Source organism: Hydra viridissima, unplaced genomic scaffold, assembly GCF_058129835.1.
Source record: "Hydra viridissima isolate aposymbiotic clone 2 unplaced genomic scaffold, HvirCarnegie_v1 scaffold_5, whole genome shotgun sequence".
In the NCBI taxonomy this organism is placed as follows: Eukaryota; Metazoa; Cnidaria; class Hydrozoa; order Anthoathecata; family Hydridae; genus Hydra; species Hydra viridissima.
Genome location: NW_028324304.1, coordinates 168,618 through 180,970, shown reverse-complemented (window position 1 = coordinate 180,970; position 12,353 = coordinate 168,618). Strand labels below are relative to the sequence as shown.

The 12,353-nt window shown below is 31.5% G+C and overlaps 1 pseudogene; it reads right to left on the bottom strand.

Moving 5' to 3' along the window:
* Window positions 1-3,932: 3,932 nt before the first annotated feature.
* On the bottom strand, window positions 3,933-10,691 carry LOC149887405 (uncharacterized; annotated as a pseudogene).
* Window positions 10,692-12,353: the final 1,662 nt, after the last annotated feature.

Sequence of the window (12,353 nt, the reverse complement as noted above, 5' to 3'; positions counted from 1 at the left end):
GCCAACCAAGTTTGTTTTGCCAGCCAGAAATGACGCACAGTGACTCAAAACAAAAAAAAGGCAATAAACCGCTCCCAGCTTTTTTGTAAATATAGTGCCCTTTTTTAAATAATATTGAATTAGAATGATCATTTATTGAAAGAGTAAAAACAGTTTTTTCATAAAACTTATATTTTATATTTTATGGTTAAATGAAGTTAAAAATTTTAATATTATTTTCAAAGAAATCTAAAAAATGAGAGATTTTAATTTAGTAAAAATGGAGAACTTTTAATCTAAATTCAAGTCTCTATTTACTTTTAAGATAATCTTTTAACTTTGTATATTTTTTGAAGAAATACAAATGTCAATGAACCCATAAAAACCTTCCGCCATTTTTTAACAGTGGTTTATCATATCAAAATAAAGGAAAACATAGTTTTTATGGACTCATTGACATTTGTATTTCTTGAATTTGAGTTTTTTACTTGTATGACTTGTTTCAACATATGAAATATTGTTTCAAGAAACATATTTTTGTCATTATATGCTACTTAGAAATTTATTAAAAAGTTTTTTTTTTTTAATAATGATTTATTATTCGAGAAGTGCTAGATATTTGAAATCGTAAATTATATTTTCCGTGAAAATTCACGAAAATTAAGAAGCAATTTTGGCTATTTTCCGTGAAAATTACGTATTTCTAAGTGAACCAATCGACGTTTAAAAAATGTAAAGAATATTGGAGACAAGTGTTGTAGCGTATGAATATTTATAATATACTGACAATCGATTTATGTAGGATTAATTTTAGTATTCATTGACATATATTGTCAATCAAAATTAACAAAACAAGTATTTGTACAAATATTTGCTTTGTTTTTAAAAGCTTTAAGTAATTTTCGCTTAATAAAAACTTCGTTTGCTTAAAGATTAAACAAACAAAGTTATATTAAAAGTTCTTTGTGTTTAATAGATAGCATAAAAATTTTATCCTATCTATTAAACGCAAAAAACCTTTAGTATAACTTCGTTTGCTTAAACTTTATATATATATTTTTGAGTTGATTTTTTTGCAATAAATGTTCGGTCAGGTCTTAATGATCACCCTACTACTGGTAACATCTAGTCCAGTACAACCATGCCACATGGTTGTACTAGATGTTACACATCCTGCTGCCTTTTAGAGTTTGCTTTTATAAGTAAAGGTAGGGGAAGTTAACTCTGATATAAAATACCCCCTGCCTTAGGGTTCTTGGTTGAGGAGAAGTTAGAGATGGTATCTCAGAAATAGTACTCATATTAAACATGTTTTAATTGCACCTGGCTACTGTCTTGTAGAAGTACTTCTTTTGAAAAAACTTTGCTAAGACCCTTCTTTATTTATTTGGCTGCCATAGATGTAAACTTGTGTTACATCATTTCCTGCTTATGATGATGAGCACTGGATGAATATTAACAGTGCCATGTTGAGCATAGATGATGTCTCTGCTAGTGCTTTTTTGTGTGCAGTTTGGTGAAAGATTACATTTAAAAGATCAGGCAGGCCTTAAATGTCACCTCTCCTCTGGGAGAGCTTTTGGCTCAATGTGACTGGTGATTTTTAATCCTAACAAAAGTCAGTTGTTCACTGCTAATAACTTGTTCACTGCTGATAACTATCACAATGTTTTTCACTGCTGATAACTATCACAATGTTTTTCACTGCTGATATCACAATGTTGTAGATATCCTTTTGTTGATTTATGGAAACACTTTTACTGAGTCCTCTAATTTTCATCTTCCTGAGTTAATGAGTTGTAAATCTTATTTACAAATCATTACAAAGTATCTGCTATGGCTGACTCTTAATTGTGCTCACCATTTTAGTTATGTTTAATAGATAGGATAAAATTTTTATCCTATCTATTAAATACAAAGAACTTTTAATATTACTTCAATTGGTTAATCTTTAAGCAAACAAAGTTTTTATTTAGCGAAAATTTCAACTCCTAATTTTAAAATTTTACTAAGCGAAATTTAAAACTTTTAATTGTGCTCACCATTTTCTTACACCATATTCCATTCCCGAGTGTTTAGAAAGTTCCTTTTAAAAAGGATCTCGTTCCGTTCCCCGTTCATTTCGTAAAAAAAGAACTCGTTCCAATTCCTCGTTCATTAATCAAAAAAGGAACTTGTTACACGTTCCTCAAAAAATAGAACTCGTTCCTACTTCGTTCCTTTTTTTAAACTTATTTTTACATAAATGATATTACTTATAGCACATTTAATACAAAATAAGAGATCTATTGTTTCGCTAAGCAGGCGCTTTTTTATAGTGCTTTGCTTAATCATTACTGTGAGGGCGGCGGATTTTTTTTATTTAATCTTCTTTTATTTTATGTTAATTATGTTAATTATTAAACGTGGCTGTGGTGGTTGGTTCTATGTAAGTGTAATGGTAGCGCAAATATAGAGAGTGATAGAGTGTGAGGTAGGACTGTCAGTGTGTAACGCAGATGTGGTAAAAGCGCGATAGGAGCATCAGACTTTTTAAATAAAAATTGTTTACTCAAATAAAGCAACAATAAAAATATTTATAATGATAATATTGCCTTACTTAAAATGAAAGCAAAAGTAAAAATACTTACGACTGATTTTTCTTCTCTTACTTATTTTTCTTAATCAATATTCTCAATTATTTCTCAACAATATATATATTCTCTTAATATCAACTCATACAAATAACAATACATTAATACTTATAACAACGCAAATTGAAAACTACTCAAATACATTTCCTTACCAAATCCTTCTCATAAGTTCCTCTTTAAATTGTCCATAAATTCTTTTCATTAAATTCTCTTTAAAATCTTTTAAAAATCCTTTTCTCATAAATCCTCTTTTAAAATCTCTTAAAACTCTTTTAAATCCTTTTCTCATAAATCCTCTTTAAAAATCTCTTAAAACTCTTTTTAATCCTTTTCTCATAAATCCTCTTTTAAAATCTCTTAAAACTCTTTTAAATCCTTTTCTCATAAATCCTCTTAAAATCCTTTTTTTAAAACTCTCTTTAAAACACTTCGTCAAAATTTTCCCGAAAACATCTCTCCGAAGAGAGAGCTCAAGAAAATCTACTAAAATCTCTCTCAAAAAAAATCTCAATAAAAAATCTCAAAAAAATCTAAAAAAATCTCCATAAAAATCTCCATAAAAATCTCCATAAAAATCTCCATAAAAATCTCCATAAAAATCTCCATAAAAATCTCCAAAAGATTTTCTCAACCGCTCCTTTTTCTATCTGTCCGCAGGTGTTATTTTTGAATTCTCGTCCAGACAATAGATTTCTTTTTCTTCAAGTTCGTTCAGTACTTTAGTTTCAACTTCTGAGTCATGGTATTCTTTAAAACAAGTTTTACTAGTTTTCTTTTTATTAGTCTTTATATCAGAGTGGCTACAGAACTTTCTAGAACTTTACTAATTAAAATCATACCATTGCGTTTCAAGTCGTGTTTGCGAAACAGTTTTAATCATTTATGGTGTGACTTATTCATTTTTCATGTTATAAGACATGTGTGTCCACCTGGTGTTTTTTGGTTGACTTACTTTTTTCCTCGTTCGAATGTAGCGTGTTTGAGTCGGGTAAAACTTAAAGATAATGTTTACAATTTTCTTCATCTTCCCTCCTCACATTACTTTTAAAAAGTGTTTTAATATTTCTGGTGTACTGCCGGCCTAGTCTGCCTCTGCATGTACATTATACACATAAAATTGATATATTAATTTCAGCTCGGAAGTATGAGCATTATAAAACTGTTACTGGAAAATAAAGATTTAGAAAACAAGTAAAAAGTATAAAGAGAAAGAAAATTTTAGACACCAACTTTATTTTGTTTCAATAAAACTAATTTTTCAAATAGAGAGTCACACAATGTATGTCTTTTTTCAGTCATCACATTAGACCCCGTCGAAAAAAGCCGTTCAACCGGAGCACTCGACGGAAGAGGTGTGTTAAGTTCTAAAAAAACTTTCAATACTGCTGGGTATAATAATAACACAGTTAACTCTTTTGACTGTGATTTTAAATATAACTCCAACTCCTCAATACCAGAACTTGTAATTAAGTTGTTTTCAACTGGTAAACAGAAAAAGTCTTCTTTAGATGAACCTGTTGCTATATGTGAAGAGGATTCGATTTCACAAGATGTAGAACTAAGATCCACATTTTCAAACATAGACTTTAACCAGGCTTCTGCTGTGAAACGTTTGACACCATCAAGCCATAATAATTTAAAACGCGGTATTAAACAAGATGCTAATATTAGTTCTTTTTTTTCCCAAATAGAACTAAATCGAGTTTTAATTGAAGTTCTTACTGTGTTGACAAGTGGACCACAAAAGTTCATATTTTTCTGTTGCAAAATAATTAACTTTTTATCCAAAGCATAAAGTGTTGGCAACAAATAACCCATGAACATTGATTCTTCTCCTTGTCAAAAGTCTAAAGATTGGGCAAGAGGAGTCATTACTTCACAGTATTCATGAATTAATTGAATTTCTTGATTGTGAATCTTTGTATTTCGCAGAAATCCATTATATTGCTCATTTTGTTATGTCCATTAGAGTTTAAAAAAATATTTTTAATTTGTAATAAGCTATCATAGGTACAGTTCCATCTTGTTTTGTTTGGCGTTTTTAAATAAATCTCTAATATATTGTGAATTTTTTCAGCAACTCTATTTGATATATTTTGTTTACTCCATAATGATGAACACTTGCCCATTGCTTTCCAATAAATTTTCTTAAAATTAGTTTCTGAAACCTGTACCATTTTCTCAACATCATTTTTTGCTATTAAGTCTAGTGTATGACTAGCACATCTAAAATGTTGTGGTAACTGAACAAATAAGTCATTCTCTTCTTGTTCATGACTACTTTTGTCCAGAATTTCATATAAATTTATATTCTCATCACATAAATTGTCATTGTCATTATCTTCATCATCATGATTGCTATCTTCCTCATTCTCTGAATTTTTTGAAATTGGAAATGATTTAAAAGCTTTTACAATATTCGAACCACTGTCTGTTGTTGTAGCAGCTATCTTGTTTTGTATTTTATAGGTTGTATGAATCTTATACAAAACATTAGCCAGAACAGTATATGTTTGTCTTCCTTTTAAGCGACTACATGCTAAAGATACTGAATGACGCCGGAGAGTCTTTTGATCTATCCAATGACAAGTCACCCCAATATAACCTCTTTTACCTTTACTCCAACAGTCAGCTGTGGTTGCAACATACATAACATCTCCAAGTGTTGAAGTAATATCTTCAATCATTGATAAATACAGATTATTAATACGTAGTTTTAAAGTTTTACTACAAATAATCTTCAAGTCTTTAGGAAGGCCTAACTTCACCAAATTCACAAATGATGGTTTATCAACTATATTTAAGGGTTGTGTTTCACTAACAATAAAATTTACAACCAGTTGATCTAAACTTTTTTGATTTAATTTAAATTGCTCAGTTCCTTTATCGGTTCCATATTTCTCAAGAGTAGACTGCACCACTCCTTTTTTCACATTTGTAATATCCGTGTTCGGCGGAATACACACACGACTTGTATTATTAAGAGCATGATTAAAAATAAAATATGGCGGTCAACATATTTCAAACTTTATGTTATATTCTGATATTTTTCTAATATTATCCTCGGAATATTACATGGTACCAGAAGTAAACCTGTGTTTAAAATAAAATGGAACAACTTAGACCATTAGAGGCATTGAATTTAAATGGCAATGTTTCAGAAAACTGGCGAAAATGGAAGCAGAGATGGAATCTTTATAAAATAGCTTCAGGAGTAAATGACAAAAATGAAGATATTCAATGTGCCATCTTCCTTCATATGATTGACGAAGACGCCTTAAGAGTATATGATACATTCATCTTCACAAGCGAAGAAAACGATAAATTAGCACCTTTAGTTCAAAAGTTTGAATGTTATTTCAACCCAAAAAAAAACATAATTTATGAACGTTATTTATTCAATACATGTATGCAAGACAACAGACTATTTACTGACTTCTTGATTGATTTACAAAATAAAGCTAAGACATGCGAGTTTGGAACCCTCGAAGAAAGCCTTATACGAGACAGAGTAGTCTGTGGTATCGACTCTAAAGCTACCAGAGAACGACTACTTCGAGACACTGAGCTCACTCTAGAAAAAACAATCAATTTTATGAGAGCATATGAAACATCAAAAATACAATTAAAAGCCCTCGAAAATACAATCCAGGCAGATTCTATAAACAAACATGGAAACAGAACTAATTTTAACTCCCTAAAGATTGATAGACCCTTACAAAAACCTTGCTATTACTGTGGATCGAAACATACTACCTCGTTTTGCCCAGCATATGGCCTAAAGTGCACAATATGTGGAAAACTAAACCATTTTGCTAAAGTATGCAGATCCAAAACTAACCGCTTTAATACTAATCGTGTAGACCAAGTTGAACAAAAGGAAACCAACCTCAATGTTGCAGAGTTATATATTCATCATGTTGCAGCATCGATGGAATGTGCTGACGATTTAACAGCAAATTTTACAGTCAACAACAAAAATATAACATTTAAGCTAAACACTGGAGCCCAATGTAATGTCATTCCATACAATATCTACAACTCTATTCCTGGAAGACCTCCTCTCAAAAAAACGATAACTAGACTAAAATCATATGGAGGAAACAATATTCCTCTACTAGGAACTTGCAATCTAACTGTTAAAAATAATAACATTTTACAAGTGTGCCAATTTTTTGTTGTATCTCTGTCTGATGCAAAACCCCTTCTTGGTCAAAGCTCCTGCAAATCTCTTGAAATACTAAACATTAATGATGTTGAAATTGATAAAGTTAACATTTTAAAACATTATGGTGATACTTTTACCGGCCTTGGTTCAGCTAAAGGAAACTATCATATTGCAGTTGCTAAAAATGCAATCCCAGTCGTTCATTCACCAAGGAAAGTACCAATTACTATCCTACCAAAACTTAAAAGCACACTTGACCGTTTAGTAAAAGCCAATGTTATCTCAAAAATTTCTAAACCAACACCTTGGGTACACTCAATGGTCATCATAGAAAAAAAAGATGGGTCCTTAAGACTATGTATTGATCCGAAAGAACTAAACAAGTCTGTTTTAAGACAATACAAAACCACTCCATCTACAGAAGAAATCTCTAGCAAACTTTGCGGCAACAAAGTTTTCACTGTTATAGACATGGCTGATTGCTATTGGCATATAAAACTAGATGAACCTTCTTCAGAGCTATGTACATTTAACACTCCATATGGTCGATACAAATTCAACCGCATGCCATTCGGCATATCATGCGCATCGGATGCTGCACAGGAGATGATTGAACTTAATTTTGGCGATATCCCCAATGTTTTGGCTATCCATGATGACTTGATTATTGCAGCTAAAACAAATGCCGAGCATGATATCATTTTTCAACAAATCCTACAACGAGCTCGTGAGAGAAACATCAGATTCAACCTAAAAAAAATACAATTTCGAGTATCTGAGGTCAAGTATCTTGGCAACATAATTAGCCATGAAGGCATAAGAATTGATCCTGAAAAAACTAAAGCCATATCTGCATACCCATTGCCTACATGTCAAGCAGATTTGCAACGACTTTTAGGAATGGTCAACTATCTGCGACAATTCATCCCAAATATGTCAGAGATAACAGCTCCCCTCCGCCAGCTGCTTAAAAAAGACATACTCTGGTCATGGAGCCATGAACATAACAGTGCTATGGAAAAAATTGAACAAGTACTTTCATCTTCTCCTGTACTCTCATTCTTCAACACTTCAAAAGATGTCCAGATTCAGATAGACGCATCTTCACATGGATTAGGAGCCTGTATTATGCAAGAAGGTCACCCGATCAGCTATACTTCACGTAGTTTAACCATAGCAGAACAGAGATATGCCCAGATAGAGAAAGAACTTTTAGCAATAGTTTTTGCTTGTGAACGTTTCAACCAATATACCTATGGGCGACAGGTCTCCATAGAAAGTGATCACAAACCTCTTGAATATATCCTGCACAAGCCTCTGTCAGAAGCACCACCTCGCATACAAAGACTTCTGATAAGACTTCAAAAATATCAAGTTACAGTAAAATATGTTCCAGGAAAAGATCTACACATTGCTGACTCTCTATCACGTGCCCACCTCAACACTTTTGATGAGGATGATAGCCTAAATGAGGACTGCAACATAATGATTCACACTTTAGTTCAAAATTTGCCAATATCAACAGATAGACTAAAGCAATTGCAACACAACACTAAACTTGACCCTGCGCTCTCTCAAATAACAAACTATATAACTCATGGTTGGCCCCTACACCGACAATTGTTTTGTGGTGAAGAAAAGAAATATTGGACTATCAGAAATAACCTACACCTAGCAGAGGGAATAATTTTAAAAGAAAATAAAATAGTCATACCAACTGCTATGAGACCCCTCATATTAAGACAGCTTCACTTATCACACCTTGGCACCGAGAAGACGAAAGCTAGAGCTCGAAACGTTGTTTACTGGCCAGGACTTACAAGCGACATTGATAACAACAAAAAGGAAAAAATCATTCAACACGACATTCCTGACCTACCGTGGAGTAAAGTAGGATCAGATATATATGAGCTGCATGGAAAAATCTATGTGATTTTTATCGACTATTTTTCTAAATTTATAGAAAACAGTGTCATTCCAGACAAAACGGCGTTCTCTGTTATCAAGTTCATGAAAACCATTTTTACTCGTCACGGAATACCCTCAAATCTCATTGCCGACAACAACCCCTACAACAGTGCAGAGTTCCTTAACTTCTCAAAAGAATATGGGTTCAACTTCACTCCATCAAGTCCTAACTACCCCCAATCAAATGGTCTCAGCGAAATGGGCGTGAAAATTATGAAGAAAATACTAAAAAAATGCGATAACCCTGAACTTGGTCTTCTAGAATACCTCAACACGCCTCTTACAGGTATGGAATACTCTCCATCCCAACTTCTCATGAACAGAAGAACGCGAACAACCCTACCTGTCCACCATGACTTACTTATACCAGCAGTTCCATTAAATGCTTATAGCCAGATCATCAAGTCCAGAAATCGTCAAAAACAATACTATGATCGGAACGCATCTGAACTCCCAAATCTCGTAGCAAATGACACCGCCCGGATGAGAAAAGATGGAACATGGAAGAAAGTGACAGTTAAAGAAAAACTAACACTACCCAGATCATACAACGTGGTAGATAAGTACGGAAGAGTATATCGACGCAATCGTAAACATCTGATTAAAACCAATGAGCAACCACTAGCATATCAGCATGAGCAACTTGATTTACCATACGATTTACCAGCAGTTATCACACCTCCTACATCAAATGAGGAAACAGCAAATAATGAAATAGAAGAAGCTACAAGTATTCCAGAAACTCTACCGACTGAACCGCAGCCTGACGTGCGAAGATCGTCAAGGACTAAAAACAGACCTGCCTAATTGAAGGACTTCATTTAACTGTGTATATTATAAAGAATTTATTAACTATAGGTATATACACAGATCTTTAAAAAAAAAAAAAAAAAAAAAAAATGGTAGAAGGAAGATGTAATATCCGTGTTCGGCGGAATACACACACGACTTGTATTATTAAGAGCATGATTAAAAATAAAATATGGCGGTCAACATATTTCAAACTTTATGTTATATTCTGATATTTTCCTAATATTATCCTCGGAATATTACAACATTCTCTGATGAACTTAATTTTTTCTTTTTAACAAAAGCTTTTTTTTTACCTTCATTTATAGCTTTTTCAAAAACAACCATTTTGAATGGGTGAATTCTCTAATAAAAAAAGAAAAATTTTAAATTATTAGTTTTTATTAATAAGTAAATCAAACTTGAAACCTCATCAAATTCAAAGAATTACATTCTTTATTCAACATGGTGTAATTATTGAATTTACATGTGTACCAATATATGCACCTATTCAAGTTTCTTAATGTTTACAATAATTTCTTTTTTGCATCCGCTTGTATAAGGTACATAGAACGATACTATGCATGCTAAGTATGTATTTTATTTCATACATAATTCAAAGTAAGTAAACTGAATTAAATTCAAAATAGTAGGAAACACTAACACTTATTTACCTTAATATGTCGTTTTAGATTAGATGATGTATTTTTAGCTGTACTTATTTCTTTTCCTAAAGGGCCACACAAAACGTATTTTGCATTTATATTATTGCCATTTATTCCATTGAATACAAAAAATGATTCTAAACCGCTCCAAGGCAAACGTTCATCTAAGAGAAAATGAAAACATTACATAGCGTTAAGCATAATGACAAATTTTGTTGCATAGACTTGTGACTTTAGTTAAGCCAAGGACGTTAGCTAATAATATTACTTTAAAAATAATAAACTTAAGTCAATGCACTATAAATTAGATAAAAAGTAACAGCATGTTTTATAAAAACTTACCACTAACTTATTAATATATAACAGTATTATTATTACATGCGCAATGATAATAATACTGTTATATATAACAGTATTATTATTACATGCGCAATTGCTAATATTTTCAATAACTGAAACATCACTGACAATATCAGTAATCGGATTCATTTTGCCAACTAAAACCACGTGAAATAAAACTGCATTAAAAAGTCCTTTTATTTTATGTTTATTTCTTTTACGCGGTTTTGGTTCGGATTAAGTTAGCCACATATACTAATTTTTAAACTATCAGAATTAATTCAAAAATTAGTACATGTGGCCAACTGAGTCCGAACTTAGATTGGAGACTATCAAAATACAAATCATTTTCTTTTTGAACTTTAAAAACAACTATTGCAAAAAACAAAATTATAAATTTTTAAGGAACTATTACTTTTCGTTCACGTTCCTTCAAAAAAAGAATTCGTTCTCCTTCCTCGTTCCATTATTTTAAAAGGAACCAGTTCCAAGCTTCGTTCCTCATAAAAGGAACTAGATCCAGGAACTCGTTCCTTTTGGAACGCGTTCTTCAAACACTGCCATTCCCTACCTTTTTAAATATCTTATTCATCCCACTATGGAAGACAACTGTCACATTTGGGCATGTTCTTCTAATGATTCACTTTCTCTTCTAGACAAGTTAAAAAATGTTTGTAAATATAGTTGGATCTTCTCCAGCTTACTAGGTTTAGCTCCTGTCCCACCATCATATGATGGCATCTATTTTTCTTTTTTATAGGTACTAACATGTTCTCAGCTTCAGCAAGCTATCTTCTTTTATTCCATCAACTGTAACTCAATCTGACATAAGTTTTCATTTAGCAAATTTGCATATACCTACTGTATCTGTTCCTTTGCGCGCTAAAAATCTTTATTCATCCATTATTATTTCTTGTGCATTAAAGGTTGGAATTCTCTCCTGTTCTCATGTTTTCCTAAATCATACGATTTGTAATTTTTTAATTGCAAATCCTATGATTTAGGAAAACATGAAAACAGGAGAGAATTCAACTTTTTCTTAACTTTTTTAACAATTCTTGCCCTTTTACTTTATCTTTTCTTGCTTAAAGTTTACTTTTTTACTTTGTTTTTGTCACTACCAACAATGCAAGCAACACTATTTAAATTAGTAATTTTTGACAATAACCTTGCCTTTTTTTCAGTTTAAAAAATGAAAATTTTTGAAATGTCTTTCACACTATTTAGTTCCTAAATTAAATAGCCCTAAATTTAATTCCTAAATTTAATAGTGTCAAAGACATTGCAAAAGGTTTCATTAAAGAACAATCAAGAGAAAAAAAAATTTTTGTTCTCTAGATTGTTCTTGTTAAAAAAAAATTTCAATTTTTATTTGTAATTGTTTCTTTCATATATATATATATATATATATATATATATATATATATATATATATATATATATATATATATATATATATATATATATATATATATATATATATATATGAGAGAAATGCAAATGAAAGCAATCAAAGCAAATATGAAAGCAAATTATACAAGACAACTTGATATAGACCAGATCTTGCCTTCTCAGCCCTTTACCTCTCTTATCTCTCTCAGTCCTTCAACTCCAAAACATGAACTTTGATGTTTGCAGTGGAGAGATGAGTTAAGCTCTGTACCACCAGGAGTCTTTAGTCATTCTGGAAGCACTTGGATTCACTTAAAAACAAGTCAACTACAGCAATATGATTATTGCGTATATTATTTGTGTATAAGTGTTTTCTTTTCCACTTTTTTTTTTAATTATTAGTGTTTGCAAAAATTTGGA